Raw genomic sequence first — 15961 nt, 5'->3', positions numbered from 1 at the left:
CCTGCCAATCCATGAGCATGGGAGATCTTTCCATCTTCTGAGATCTTCAATTTCTTTCTTCAGAGGCTTGAAGTTCTTATCATACAGATCTTTCACTTGCTTGGTTAAAGTCACACCAAGGTATTTTATATTATTTGGGACCATTCTGAAGGGTGTCGTTTCCCTGATTTCTTTCTCAGCTTGCTTCTCTTTTGTGTAGAGGAAGGCTACTGATTTATTTGAGTTAATCTTATATCCACCCACTTTGCTGAAGGTGTTTATCAGGTTTAGTAGTTCTCTGGTGGAACTTTTGGGATCACTTAAATATACTATCATATCATCCGCAAATAGTGATATTTTTACTTCTTCCTTTCCAGTTTGTATCCCTTTGATTTCCTTTTGTTGTCTGATTGCTCTGGCTAGGACTTTGAGAACTATATTGAATAAGTAGGGAAAGAGTGGGCAGCCTTGTCTAGTACCTGATTTTAGTGGGATAGCTTCACGTTTCTCTCCATTTAGTTTAATGTTAGCAACTGGTTTGCTGTATATGGCTTTTACTATGTTTAGGTATGGGCCTTGAATTCCTGTTCTTTCCATGACTTTTATCATGAAGGGGTGTTGAATTTTGTCAAATGCTTTCTCAGCATCTAATAAAACAATCATGTGGTTTTTATCTTTCAGTTTGTTTATATAGTGGATTACGTTGATGGTTTTCCATATATTAAATCATCCCTGCATACCTAAGATGAAGCCTATTTGATCATGATGGATGATTGCTTTGATATGTTCTTGGATTCGGTTTGCAAGAATTTTATTGAGTATTTTTGTGTCGATATTCATAAGGGAAATTGGTCTGAAGTTCTCTTTCTTTGTTGGGTCTTTGTGTGGTTTAGGTATAAGAATAATTGTGGCTTCATAGATGGAATTCGGTAGCGCTCCATCTGTTTCAATTTTGTGGAATAGTTTGGATAGTATTGGTATGAGGTCTTCTATGAAGGTCTGATAGAATTCTGCACTGAACCCATCTGGACCTGGGCTTTTTGGTTGGGAGATTTTTAATGACTGCTTCTATTTCTTTAGGAGTTATGGGGTTGTTTAAATAGGCCAAGCATTTCTTAAACCAGGATAGCTTGGTGACCTTCTGGTACAATAGGCAGAAGGCCCTAGGCATGCAGATTCCCCACTCCAACCTGAAAGGAAAATTATACAGATTTAAGGTTTAAAAATATAAATTAAAAGAGTAAGTTTCAAAATTCACAGACTCAGGGCTAAACACTGTGAAAAGCAAGTCCAGGCAGCCCCGCCCGGACTAACAGACCATAAAGATAAAGAAAAGGAATGCAGGAACCAGCCTGAGTTATCGGGATTGACTCGTAAACCATTTGGCAGGAGGGTACCTCCCCCAACTTACTCAGAGTCACACCTTAACCAGATGTCCTTCAAACCCTGATAAGCCCCTGGCTTCTAAAATCCTGAACGCCCCAGTCAGCACCGTACTCTTCTGCTGTGTTGTCTGTTTGAATGAGCCAATCACTTATAGCCGCGCCAGAAATTAGCCAATTGTGTGTAACCGCGCCAAATCCCCTAGCTTTCCCTATATAAACCCCTGACTTTTGAGTTTCAGGGTCGACACCTCTGTCTCCTGCGTGGGGTACGTGTCGTCCCGGAGATCCCCGTAATAGATCTCCGTAATAAACCTCGCCTTTGCTTATTACATCCAAAATGGTCTCTCTGTGTCTGGGGTCCGCGATTTCCCAAGACTTGAGTAAGGGTCTCTCTTCGGGGATCTTTCATTTGGAGGCTTGTCCGGGATCGGTGTTTCCTGAGGCGCGCCATCCTGAGACTCGAGCTAGGTTCTTTCAAACCAAAGACTTGAAATCCAATGGGTCTATTTCTGAGCTGCTGACCAGAATGTGGCTCAGGGGCCCTAGGGATGCTAGGTTAGGCAGTATATACTGTCCTGGGTGCTCTGAGTGAAACCTGCCTAGTCTGGTTCCAGGACTAGACTGAACTTAGGGTTTTCTCTTGGGTCTTGGTGCCTGAGGTGAGTGGGCACTGGTGAAGCCAGAGCATCCTGAGCAGGAATAGCTCTGGACGCTGTTGTTCTTCCTTGGGACTTTCCTGGCCTGCCTCATGCATTTAGGCCCAAGTGAGAACATCCCTGTAGGCTGAGGAATTGGATCACGTGGTCCTCAGTTCATAGTGCTGTTTGGAGAGGTTATGGAGTATTGCTAGGGGAAGCATGTTACCAGGGTTGGGCTCTGAGTACTCCACTTCCAGTTTATATTCTCTTCATTTTCTGTGTGACTGAGAAGAGAGTTTTTAGCTTCTTGTTCTGTGCCTGCTGCCACACCTCCCTCCCCTGCCTCTATGGACTCTCCTGGAACCATAAACCCCAATAAACGTTTCTGTCTGTAAGCTACTCTGTATTTTATCACAGCTACAAGAAAGTAAGCAATATATATCTATTTTGGTTCACTGGGCCACAGCTTAGCCAAACATCTGGGAAGGTCAAAGGTCACTGTGGCCCCTTGGCACAATCTGGAAACTCTTTCTGGGTTTCCCTTGTGCCTTTTTACAGGGGCAATTCTCCTGTTTGTTTGTGGTGAGGCCTGCCTTCATTAGCCCAGAAGAGATCTTCTGGTCAAGTGAAGGGGACCAAGCTCTGCCCAGCTCACACCAGGCCTTGTGGACATTGTTGGGCCAGAGGCCATCTCTGAAATTGTGAGCCCTGACTGCTAATGGCTCGTAGTTGTTGCCTCATCTGGAGACTTGGCCTTAGTCCTGCAGTAATCGAGGTTTAGTTTACACTAAGCACTTCCCATTGGGATTGACCTGCCCTATCTTTTCCTCCATTTCTCCGCCCCACCCCCTTCTCAGTCAATCATATGTACTGACTCCATGCCTCAGGCTCTGCTTCAAGTGACCCAGACTCGAGAAACAAGTCTGCAGCCAGGTGGCTCTGGCATACACTCAGGAGGTGTATCTGAGTTCAAAGTCAGGCTGGTCTACAGGGAGAGTTCCAGGACAGCCAAGGCTACACAGAGAAACCCTATCTTGTTTCAAAAAAACAAAACAAAACAACAAAACCCAAACAACAATGATAGATACAGGCCTGCTATGACTCCAGGCTCAGAAATTTCCACTGAAACACAGTCATAGGCTGTATTCCCCTCCCTTTCTTCTTGTTCTGATTCTTTAGAGCACTCACCTCACAGGCCCATCCCACACACACCTTCACCTCCATTTGACCTACCCAAGTCACCTCTTCCCACAGCAGCAACTTCCTCCTCCCTCCAGGCAGCTTCCAACCCCGGGAGCAGCCACGTTTGTGTCTCTCGGCTCTGCACACGCTGTCTGGCACCTAAACATGCCCTGACTCTAAAACTAGACTCTTCCCAAACGCAGCCCCTCCATGTCAAAGTGAGTGACATTCTTCCCTTCCGGTTTGTCCCAGACACAGCCTGACTGTGTCCCATTCCTACTCCCTGCCAGCTCTTACCTCTGTCCTCTGCTCACTCATCCCCAGCGCCAGTCTCCTCCCCCTGTCGTCCTCATCTGCCCTGAAGTGATCTTGGCAGACACTTGCTAGGAAGTGTGAGCCGCTGAGCTCCTTGCATCCACTCAGAACACACACTAATAAAGTTAACTTTCCCATTTTCAGAAGAGGAGACTGAGGTACAGACAATTAAGTGACTCATCCAAACAGGGTTGTTTTCTTCTACTCCCAAGATCCCAACCTCAAGAAAGCAAGAGAAGTGTGCTTGAGAGGAGATTGAGAAACAGCAGGACCAGGCCAATGGTGCAGCCTGCAAACCCACTGCTGAGGCAAGGGAACCTTGAGTTTCTGACCAGCCTACAGAGTGAGACCCGGTCTAGCAAAGGAAACAGAAGCAGCAAGGAGGCTCAGAGGCGGGCACTTGCAGCCCAGCCTGATGACTTGATTCCAATTCCCAGAATCCGCATGGCGTGAGGAGAGATGAACTCCCACAGACTGTCCTCTGACCTCCACCTGTGCGCCATGACACTCAGGTATGAGCGCGTACACACACAGACACACACACACACCAACACACACACACACACCAACACACGCACACCAACACACACATGCCCACACACACACACACACCAACACACACACACACACACCAACACACGCACACCAACACACACATGCCCACACACACACACACACCAACACACACACACCAACACACACACACACCAACACACACACACACACACCAACACACACACACACACACACACACAGAGAGAGAGAGAGAGAGAGAGAGAGAGAGAGAGAGAGAGAGAGCGCTACCTGTGAGTGGTGGGAACAGGAGGTGGTAATCATTACAAGTGTGTGAGAGCCTGCTCTATCACTGAGCCACATATTCTATGCCTAAGGGACTCTGGCCATCTTACTCCACGTGGCACTTGGCATAGCTTTTTCATAAAGCTGACAAGGAATCACATTGACTTTGACTGTTCAGTCAAGCCCCTTTCTTCATCCTCACCATCTCCAGATCTCTCCATGTAGATCATCTTAAATCCTGAGCCTCCCTCTGTTCCAGGAGGCCCACATGGACCTCCCGGCCCTCACTCTCCACCTCCCTCTGCTTTTAGCACTGTGGCCGCAGCCTCCCTGCTGCTCTGCCCCAAACCGCACAGGCTCCTACTACATGGCCTCTGCATCTGCAATTTTCTCGGCCAGAGTGCCTCCAGCTACCCCACAGCCCATTCAGGTGTTCATGTCACCACACAGAAAAGCCTTCCCTGGATGTCCCGCCGTGCCTACCTCTGGCACAAAACCTTTTCTGTGTGCCTGATCTATTTCCTTATCTTCCTGCTCCCACTACCTGATATTGTCACTCAATGACAGAACATTATTTCCTCGTTCATTTATAGGACACCTCTGTTGATGGATTCTAAACTCCTCAGGGACAGGGAACCAAGATGCTGCAGAATGTGACAGACATATAAAACATAATGACTGAGTGAACGAATGGGTGAATGAAGGAGTGAGTAAATGAATGAGTAGATGAATGAATGAACCTATAAATGAATAAATGAGTGAATGAATGAATGAATGGATGGATGAGTGGGTAAATGAGGTAGTATATGAATGAGTGAATGAATGAATAAATGAGTGAGTGAATGAATGAACTCAGCAAATATTTCAGTTAATGTGTCTTATCTCAAAGGACCTCTCCTAACATCCTGTGTCCTTCATGCCAACTCAGGCCACAGGAAGTCCACTGAGCTCACTTCCTCCCCGAATTGACTTCTAAAGGAAGTTGTTCAGCCATGCAGGTTCCTCTCCATGCTCAGCCCTCCCGCCAGGTCAGTACAAAGTGGCCCCCCTCTTTGTTCCTGAGGTCCAGCTTAGTCCTTCAGGAAATGGGGTTGGAAGACTCTCTCGGGTCTTTAAGGACCCTGTACCCCTTCCACTTGGCCCCGTCCCTCTTCCTCACCCCGTTGTATTTTCTAACAGAAAATACATACTTGGTCAGATGTGAGCTTCTGAGTGACACAGACACCAATGGCTCCATCTGCTACACAATTCCATTCACTCACCATCCAACACCCTCGTGTGCTCTGGCTTAGAGAGTGGAGAAGATGGGCAGGAGTGACTCAGCAAAGGTTAGAAGCTACTGAGGGCTGGCATGCTCAAGGCTGGGACAGAGTGGGGAATGGTGACTGGTGACACACGTGTCCCACACAGAACAGCAGCCAAGTGGACTGTGGCATAAAGCAAAAGTGCTCAGGGACCATGCATCCAACAGGTGCAGTCCCCATTGGAAGCCTCCTCCTTCCTGCAAGGTTGGACCTTGGTTCTTAGCCTTCTCCAGGCTCCTACTGGGGACTTTTGTCTGTACCTCAGCCATATGGATTGAGCAGTCACCAGAAGTTTGTCCCCACTTTGGCTGCCTGGCCTCTGTGGAGCTGTGTCCTTGCTTAGAAGGCTCGTGACCCCTGTGTAGCTGTTGAAGCTCCATGGCAGCCCTTGCAAACACATGGGTATGAGCCCCACGCTCATACCCGCTCCTCACCGTCACAGCCACTGCAGCATGCGGGGGCTCACTTCACCCTGAAGCCTGCTTTAAAAGCTTGGCTTTGCTAGGAGTCAGATCTGAGGAAGGTAGAAAACCCCCAAGACCATTTCCATTTGGAAGGGCTGCTGATAAGCAGGCAACAGAAGGGCATAGGCTACACCACTTGGGGCCAATATGACCCAGGGTCACTTGAGAAAGTGCCTGGTGGATCAGGAGGAAGGGAGGGAAGACACTTGGGCGTGAGCCTCTACCTACTGTGGCTTCTGAAGGGAGGTCCGGAAAGACCATACAAATAGATTGAGGTGACTCGAGTTGGACAGTGTTAGCTAACTGGGCAATCTGCTCGTTCTTAACCATGCAGCTACTGGTCACGTGTGCTAAAGGCAAGTGGCATGTGAACGTCAAGGGCTAACCTGGTTTGTGGCTCAGGGCAGGTTGGTTTGTGAATGAAAGATCTTGGGCTTATTGCTTAGTGTTTCCAAGAACAACCAAGGCTTTCTCTGAGGCTCAACTGCTGCACTCAGCAGGGCTCCCGGGACTGACCTGACTGGTGTGGGGAGGGAATGAAGAAAGGACAGAAGCACAGACACACATGTAGAAAAGCTAGGATTAGTCAGGCTGGGCTCTCTGCTGGAGAAGCCACCCTCTGGGCGTTTATTATCTACAGATGAACAGGGAGGCAGGGTTGCTGCATGCAGATAAGCAAGTTGGGGTTATTATCTACAACTAAACAGGGAAGCAGGGTTATTATACACAGCTGAACAAGGAGTCAGAGTTCACTAAATCTCAGTAGGAGCAGGCCTCAGGCCATAAATGTATGGGGAGAATCTACTGCAGGCATTTTCTGCACACAGTCAACATTTGTACTTGGACCCAAGGGAGGTCTTGCCATCCCTCTGAGCCTCACTCTGAGAAGGCTTTGCCACTCCAGTGGGACTAAGACATTAGTGTCCCTGACATGGCTGTGCCCATGTCAACAATAGACATCGACTCATAATCTCCCTCCCTCCCTACTCTCAGCCAGGGCCAAACAAAACATCAGCAATCTGTGGTCAGTATTGGTCCTCACCAAAATGCCAGACTTGTCAGGCAGACTGCAAGCTCCTGGGGCTACAGCCAGGCCATGGCTGAGGCCAATCACAAATCTGGCATGTGGAAGATTCTGAATATCAAGAGAGAGGTAACCATACAAAAACGGTTAGAGCAAGGCTCTTTACCAGAGGAAGGAAATGGGGTGGAGGGTGATGGGGAGGGAAAGAGAGGGGGAGAGAAAAGTGAGAAAGTTAGTAATTAAGGAAGGAAAGAGAAGGAGGAAGAAAGGGGAGAAGGAGAGGGCCTAGGGGAGAAAGCACCCACTTGTTCTTCAGGCTGGTTTCCCCTTCTTTGTAGTTGTGCATTTAATGCTGTAGTGCCATCCACTCCAGAGTTCTGTGTGTGGCAATAACTCCTCCCAGTCTTCTGTCACTCACTAAATGTTGCTCAGAGTGACCTCTGACCCTCAGGGCAGGGCACAGTTTTAAGCATATTTGCAGTTGACCCCTCACTCCATCCTCAGCAGAACCAAGTCCACTTCCTGCCAAAATGTGTCACTGGTGATAATTAAAGAGGATGATTTATAGCCCTGGACAATGGCGCCTCTCAAACACAGGCAGGCAAAGGGTGAGCCTTGCTCAATGATTGAGAAGTTACTATGCCACTAGATATGCAGGCCATGACAAAAGAGGTCGAGGAAGCACCAGTGGCAGAGTGTTGAACTCCCCTGCTCCTTTCTGCAAGGCTCCTTTGGTGACAAGGCCAGATGCAGAGGGACAGAAGCTGTGGGTCCCTTCAAGGTTCTCTGTCCAAGCTTCCCCAAGAAAGCTGGCTGCCCAACCAAGTCATGAGAAGCCATGTATGGGGAGGGGATCGAGAATTTGCTTAGCTAGTTAAAGTCAGAGGACAGGGGACTGTGATTAAATCCTCCATCCTGGCAGGAAGTTGGAATAGACAGCTTCCCTGGTCCTTTGGGAGACATTTGAGATGTTCTACCTCCACCCTGAGGGCTGGTGTCAGCAGCTGTCTGGGCTCCCTGCAGGCCTTGGGCTCCCAGCCTTCCACTGGGAGGGCCAGCAGCTACCAGGGATACAGAAGGTGGAGGCTGGGTGTGCCTATAGGACTTACAGACATGCAGAGCCCACAAGTGACTTCCCCAAGGGCGTCAAGTATCATAGTGCTTCCACCTCCAGGCCTAACCTTCCTTCCTCCATTGGCATCATTCGCCCTCCCTTTAGGGAGGAGGGAAGCCCTGTTTTCAGAGCCCAGGTTATGCTGCCTCCAAGCCCGCTTCTAAGCAGGCCTCACACTCTCTAGCTGAGCAAACCAAACACATTGCCTCAGTGTCCTCGCAATCAGAAGGGCCTCCCTGCCTAGTCAGACACTCAAGGGAACTGAGAGGACTGTGCACATGTGTGAATGCATCCACAGTCTCTGTACACACCGATGCACGCTGGTCACCCCACACAGACTTGCACACCCTGCACTGGCTTGGGAACTGTGAAGCTGTCCATTAGCTTCTGGGTGCGTTCTGGTGGGCTGGGTCTCTCTGTTAAAGGCACAGCTCTTCCAGAAATTCCCTTTCTAGGTGTCAAAGATCTCCGAGTTTCTGGCAACTGCTCCTTTCTCTTGGTCTTTTTAAGCTGGGGCTATGTGTCTTCAGTTGTTTTACCCACCTGTCTACAGATTCAGGGCTGAAGGAGGCAATTTGGATGCAGGAACCAGTTTATAACACCTATTTCTGAACTCAGCAGACCAAACCCCGGAGGGAGGTTTAATGAAGGGTAGGAACACCAGGGGATGAGGAACCAATGGGGAGCTGAGCTGAGGCTGTGTGTGTGTGTGTGTGTGTGTGTGTGTGTGTGTGTGTGTGGTGGGGGGGGCCTGGGGGGCTGGAGTTGGCCTTCCTCATATCCCTGCCTGGAAATGCTTTCCTAGTGTGGACCTTTGCCTAAAAGTAGGCTTCCAGCATCCGGAAAGAGGGCTCCTCTGTCTGGGGGTGATCTCCATCAGCACCCCACGGACACTTGAGCAACCTGGGTGGGAAGCACCATGGGGCTTAATGTGGGGTAGGACAGCCTCTATCTGGAAACCAACTGGGTGACATTTTTCTTGAAAAGCCTCCCCCTTCTCCAGAGCCTGAGCGGGAGGCCTCTGGAGCCTCTATCTGGGAGCAGCCTCTATCTGGGTGATATTTGGAGTGAGGGTCCTGCCTGCCCTGCCTGCCCTGCCTGGAACCCACCTCTAGTCCAGCAGCCCAGGAGCTAAGAGGGTGCATACATTGATAGAAAGGAGAGGGTCATAGTATACACAGGCACTCTGAAGGTCAGAGAAGGGAACAGAAAGGAGAGGGGTGAGAACTTTTGATTCTTATCCTCATTTCTTCACGTTTGAAACAGTTTAATGTATCCCAGGCTAGCCTTGAATTCACGAGATAGCCTAGGATATCCTTGAACGTCTGACTCTCCTGAATGCTATGATTATAGGTATCTATGACTACGCCCGTTTTTATGAAGTGCAGGGGACCAAAGCCAGGATTCTATGAACAGACTTCACTAACTGAGTCACACCAGCCCTAAGAATTTAATCTTTGGACCAAAGAGGCTCTGCTTAAAAGAAGGACCTTCCAGAGCCTCCCACTCATGCCACAGACAGGGAATCTGAGGCCAGAGAAGGGAAGTGACTTTAACTTCACAGATATACTGACCCAGCCCAACTCTGTCCCCTGCCCCCCGACAGCCCTTATACTGTCCACAGCCACATGTGTGTCCCTTTGTCTCCATGGTATAAGCAGCTGGCTGCCCACGCTAAGCTGCTCCTTGGGTGTGAGACAGCCATTTTTCACAAGGCAGAACCTCCTGTCTGCTTCTCTTCCTGAGGGGAGGTATGTGAGTGCAAGAGCAGTTGCTGGATGAGGCAGCCCTGTCTGCCTTTGTTCCTCAGCTTCAGCCATCTAGAGAGGGTGGAGGGGGGGAGCCTGGGCTACCAGCCTCCACAGGAGGGGCCTCAAAGAAGCAGGTGCCAAGAGGGCTTGGGCTTATCCAACATCAAGGAATCTTCCATCCTTCAATCACCCTATTACTCCTGTCACTGCCTGAGATTCCTTCAATCGCCCCAGCATTTGAATTCAGGACCGGTGAAGGAGACCTGAGTCAGTAGTGACTCAAATGGGCCACTTCTATTTGTAAATTGAAACAGGGGTCCTCCTGTGTTTCACTGCTTTGTGGCCCATCTTCTTTTCGTGGACAGGAAAGAATGAGGCTCCTGCATTACTGGGGATGAGCTTGGCATTGAGCAGAGAGGACAGAGTGTGGGAAGGGGGTCTGTTGGTGTGGACAGAGCTGGTCTCAGACACTGTGATGGGAGCATAAGGTTTCCCTGAGCAGCTGTTGTCCTTCAACTGTCCTTCAATGCCCTCTATAGTAGATCCAAGAGTGTGATCTGCAGCCTCCAACACAGGCACACTGCTCAGCCTGTCTGTGAGCTCAGGGCCTGAGGCACCATGGTCCATACTGCTCAGCCTGTCTGTGAGCTCAGGGCCTGAGGCACCATGGTCCATACTGCTCAGCCTGTCTGTGAGCTCAGGGCCTGAGGCACCATGGTCCATACTGCTCAGCCTGTCTGTGAGCTCAGGGCCTGAGGCACCATGGTCCATACTGCTCAGCCTGTCTGTGAGCTCAGGGCCTGAGGCACCATGGTCCATACTGCTCAGCCTGTCTGTGAGCTCAGGGCCTGAGGCACCATGGTCCATACTGCTCAGCCTGTCTGTGAGCTCAGGGCCTGAGGCACCATGGTCAGTCACTTGAAGGTACTACAGTGTGTGGCTAAACGTCTGCGGCTGTGAGTGGCTAGAGTGGGGGATGATTTGTTTTGCAGCATTGCCAGCAGCAATAGCTGACAGATACACAGGCTCACAGCTAGAGTCAGGGAAGGAGCCTGGATGCTGTTTTAGACTGGCAGCCTGCCGGTGTCCCAGCATGAAGCCTGTTGGGGAAATGCTTCATATTCTAGACACGTGTGCAAACATGGGAATGGCCCAGCCTATCTGTGGCACTCACTGCATCTCAGGGAGGGAGTTCTTAGCTCTCTCCTCTCCCTAAAGGCCAAAGCGAGACAGAGGCAGAGCTGGGCCTAGACTTCCCTGGCTCCTGTTTGTACTTGGCCAGGCAGCCAGCCCTCAGCTGGTGAGTAACCAGGCCCATAAGAATGGGAACTGTGGCCAAGCTGGGCCTGGGTCATCCTGGGTCTAGGAACAAGTCCGAGATCTCTATTTACTGGAGGTCAATGGTAGAGAGTGCCAGGGTCAAAGCATTACTGTACTTTGCAAAACAAAGTAGCAGTGTGCATGCGTGTGTGTATGTGTACGTGTGTGTGTGTGTATGTGTGTACGTGTGTGTGTGTGTATGTGTGTATGTGTGTGTGTGTGTGTGTGTGTGTGCACTTGTGTCCCAGCCCAGCCACCAGGGCATGAGCTCTGGAGTCTGACAGAATCACATTTCCCAGCCCTGCCCTTTGTGTCTGTGTCCTTGGCCTCCTGAAGCCATGCGACCTCCTACAAAGTTCAAGTGCTTCGACCTTCACTGTGCTGCATAATGGGGAGAGGCTGGAAGTGATAGGGATGGTAATAGAAAGATCTCTGAGGCATGATGGCCAACACCCTAGTTTAAAAATCTATGATAACAGACCCTTTCTCAAGGGAGAAAGACACTGGATGTCCTCCTCTAGCCTTCGAGTGTAAGCACATAGCCGTGTGCACCTACACATGCATGTGAACACACATATACCACACACACAGCTAACTTATTAATTAAAATAAATGGGGAAAGTAGCTGGAGACACCAGTAAACGTCTCCCTGGTCCCATGATCCTTCCCTGTTAGTTGAGCGCACCTGGGGTTCACTGCTAAGCACCCAACTCCCAGCAGCAGCCAGGAAGTTCTCACGGGGCTGTTTTCATTTCCTTGTGTTGAGTTGGCTCCCTAGAGGTTAGATAATAATTGCTAACCCTATGGGGAATATTTGGGACTTATTGTCAGTTTAGAGCCTCGAGGAAGCCAGCCTCAGCCTTTCTTTCTCTGTTTTCACAGGTGTGTCAAGAATGGGGTTAAGAGCACACCCTGGGAAGCCAGGCAGCCTATGCTGTAATCCTGTGTGAGCTCACAAAGATTTCCTAACCTCTCTGTGCATTCCCCCTCCTGTATTTGGTTACTGTGAATAGAGAGTGATTAGTCTATTCTCTCTGCTTTTCCCGAGTCTCTCCAATGAGCTACTACTATCTCTGAAGGCCTGGGTCAATCTGAGGAGTTCTAGCGAAAGATGAAGGGTCCCTAGCACCATCAGGAGGGCTGAAATTCGTTCATTGGTACTTGGGGATTCACTCTAAGTCAGACACCATTCAGAGGCATATGTAATTGTGTGGGCAGGTATATGTGAGTGTGTACTAGAGGGAGGGAGAAGAGGGAAGGGAAGAAAGGGGGGAGGGAGAGGGAGAGGGAGGATGGACCTCAGAGGGAAAAGCAACAAACTTTAAAAGTAGAAAAGGGACCCCCTTCCTACCATTCTCCAAGGCTCAAGGACAGAAAGATTGTAAGAACCAGAGGGCTGTGGAGGAGTACCTTCCAAACATGACAGAGCTGCTGGATTCGTGAACTCACATTAGCTGTGGTGATTGGCACAAGATCCACACAGGATCAAGCACAGATGGGGAGGGCTGAGGAGCCCCCCCCTCACTCTGTCTCTTCTTCCTCCATGTCTCCCCTCCTTCCCTGATTCCTTCCCTTCCTCCCAGCTGCCCTTCCTCTCTCACCTGATTTCCTTTTGATTCGGAAGGTGTGAGAGGAGGCAGTGAGGCTCACCTTCCTCAAGCCCTGGCCACTTTGAGCCCTCTACCCATCTCATCATCCTGGGGAGTAGATGCTGCATGGACCCATTTTAAAGAAGCAGAAACTGAGGCTCAACTACATCAAAGAAGATATGGGAGGTCACCAGCCTCCGAGGGTAGAGGTGCAATGTCAGTTGAAGTGGGCTTCAGAGATCACACCTTTGGCATTGGGAAATTACCTCTGGAGTTGCAAACACAGGAAAATCTGGTTGTGTGCAAGCACATGCTCAGAATTGATTCTATGAAAGAGGTCAGAGAGAGTCTGAGAGGCTGCAGCCTGTCCTCAGCCACGGTCATCCCAGGACACTGGCTGCAGCAATGGCAGGCACGGCCACAGCCAGGCCTTCCTGCTTCCTGCCTCAGCTTCCTTTCTAGCTCAGAGGTGAGGGCTCTTCCCTGAGACTCAGTCCTCCCTGGAACAGCTCCCCAGTTGTTTTCCTCCATTTGCAGGAAGACCACACCCCCGCAGTAACACTCTGAAACCCCTGATGATTCCCTGACCACATTCCTGTGGCTCTTTTCCAGAAGGGCTGGTTCTGCCTGAGGTCACCCACTGGAGCAGGAAGTTCTGCTGAGATCTGTCTGTCTCACCCCCTTTCTCCAGTCCAGGAAATGACTGCGTGGATGGATGGGAGCTGGACTCTGGACAGGACACAGGACCTCAAGTCAGGTGATGCCAGCTGCATGCAGAGACCTCCATTTGATGCTCAGTCTGACCCTGCAAGGTTCTTCCACGTTATAGGTGAGGAGACTAAGGCACAGAGAGGTTAAGCTACCTCCCGGAGGACACACAGAGAGCTACAGTGCAGAGACTGCTACGCCAGTTTTCCTCTTACCAAAATGTCTAGAATCTTCTTGCCACAGACATCAACAGAATGGCGGGTTGGATTTATGGCACCTGGGCTTCCCCCTACCACGTCTTCTGTCTCCTTCCTGCTTTGCTTCCAGAGTCCTTACTTGTCACCTCCCTCTCAGCTGCTCTATCTGGGTGAATGACACCCCTTCGCAGGTGCACATAGGTTTAAATCCCTGCACATTTTCCATGCAGTGAATGATCTCAGACTGCTGTAAGGGGCTCTCCTCACAGCCAGACTGTGGCCATCTTAATGAACTCAGGTATGCCCACTCCTGAGCCCGATGGAGCTGTGAACTTGGTATTTCTTCCCAGAATGAGGGGCAGGGAAGGTCACTGGACCCTCATCTGAGTATCCAGCCATTAAGGTGTGGTTTTCTCTTACCTACTCATGGCAGGTGTCTTAGTCAGGGTTTTACTGCTGTGAGCAGACACCATGACCAAGGCAACTCTTGTAAGGACAACATTTAATTGGGGCTGGCTCACAGGTTCAGAGGTTCAGTCCATTACCATCAAGGCAGGAGCATGGCAGCATCCAGAACAGGAAGAGCTGAAAAATCTACATCCTCATCTGGAGGCTGCTAGGAGAAACCTGACTTCCAGGCAGCTAGGGTGAGGGTCTTAAGTCCACACCCACAGTGACGTGCCCATTCCAACAGGGCCACACCTTCTAATAGTGCCACTCCCTGGGCTGAGCATATACAAACCATCCCAGCGGGGAACTTCAGAATGAACTAAAAGATATGACTGGGAAAGAATAAGGGAAGAAGATTCCATTATGTATGTGACTGGAGGATGCCATCATCCATACAGGGCAAAGACTTTCCCGTTTGGCTGATTTGGGGTCCCCCTGCTCTCGTAGGAAGCCCTTCATCCATACTCTCTAAGCCCAATAAACTTACTAGCTGCCTGTGGTGAGCTGATTTGTCATTTGGACCTTAGGAGGAGGGGTGGACAGTGTTTACATCTTCTCAGGGACGGGATCCTCACAACAGAACAGAGACTCAGTCTCCTCTTCTACAAGTTGGGTGATGGCGCTGACTGACTTGGGTGGGAAGGTAGAGGACCACGGAGCTCCTGAACATAGTTCACTCAGGGTGTGGGGACTGTTGAGTGACTGATGGCTTTGGTGGTGTGAGGGACTGAGGCAAGGGTTACTGATGGCCAGGCTGAGGCTGAAGAGGCACCAAGTGGTGGCCACAATCATGTCTTAAAGACCCTGAACAGCAGGACAGACAGATAGCCGTTGCAGCATGTATGACAAGGTACCCTCTGGGTGTGGAGGCCAGACTGGATGGTTCCCCAAGGGAAATGTTTTACTGTGTGTTGGTTATTTGAGCCAGGATCTTATTATGCAGTCCAGGTTGACCTTGAACTTAGAGTGGTTGGGGACTGTGTGTGTGTGTGTGTGTGTGTGTGTGTGTGTGCGCGCGCGCGAGTGTGTGTCTCTACTTTGCAGAGCAGGAAATGGAGGCACAGAAAGGGAAAGTCATTGCCCAAGGTCAGGTGGCCCAAAGCAGCCATGCACACCTTAGAACACCAACAATGGGTTTCCTACCCACCCTGCCCACCCAGCTCTCTACACTAGCAAAAGCAGCTGAGAGACTACTACAGCCAGGATGGAGCCAGGCTACAGACAAGTTCCTAAGGGAAGCAGGAAAGACAGACTGAATCAACCAGACCCCTTAGCCCATCCCAGGACATATGCTCCCTTCCCTGGGCCCCTGCCCTGGAGCTACTGCAGAAAGGGCCAGGCTTAAACACATTTTTTTTAAATCTTGTTTTTTTTTTCCGGAGCTGGAGACTGAACCCAGGGCCTTGCGCTTGCTAGGCAAGCGCTCTACCACTGAGCTAAATCCCCAGCCCCGCTTAAACACATTTTTTAACAATTAAGATTAACTAAGAGGAAAGCACTCCATGAGGGCAGGAGAGGGCCAAGAGCCCTTGAACTTGCAGAGTTGAGGCTGATTCTAGCTCTCTTTCTAAAAATAGATCTCAGGACGGCTTCTCAGGGTTTACGTAGGAACTAAGTAAGGGAGCCCCATTGCCCAGTCTCTGCCTGGTGACTAGTGTTAGCCTTCACCCCAAGGAATTTCCATACCTGTTTCTGAGTTGGATCCGTGTTTCCCAGCCCAGCACCTGGCTGCCTTTTCCAGAA

The 15961-nt window shown here is 50.1% G+C and overlaps 1 long non-coding RNA gene across 1 annotated transcript; it reads left to right on the top strand.

Annotated features, from left to right (window-relative positions):
• Nucleotides 1-3569: 3569 nt before the first annotated feature.
• LOC134486407 (uncharacterized) lies at nucleotides 3570-14716 on the top strand. Its single transcript, XR_015684955.1, has 3 exons — nucleotides 3570-4011; nucleotides 5226-5325; nucleotides 13555-14716. It is a non-coding gene; the product is annotated as an uncharacterized LOC134486407 (long non-coding RNA).
• The last annotated feature ends 1245 nt before the right edge of the window (nucleotides 14717-15961 follow it).

Source organism: Rattus norvegicus, chromosome 3 (assembly GCF_021556685.1).
Source record: "Rattus norvegicus strain SHRSP/BbbUtx chromosome 3, alternate assembly SHRSP_T2T, whole genome shotgun sequence".
Classification (NCBI taxonomy): domain Eukaryota; kingdom Metazoa; phylum Chordata; class Mammalia; order Rodentia; family Muridae; genus Rattus; species Rattus norvegicus.
This window is presented reverse-complemented; position numbering and strand designations above follow the sequence as displayed.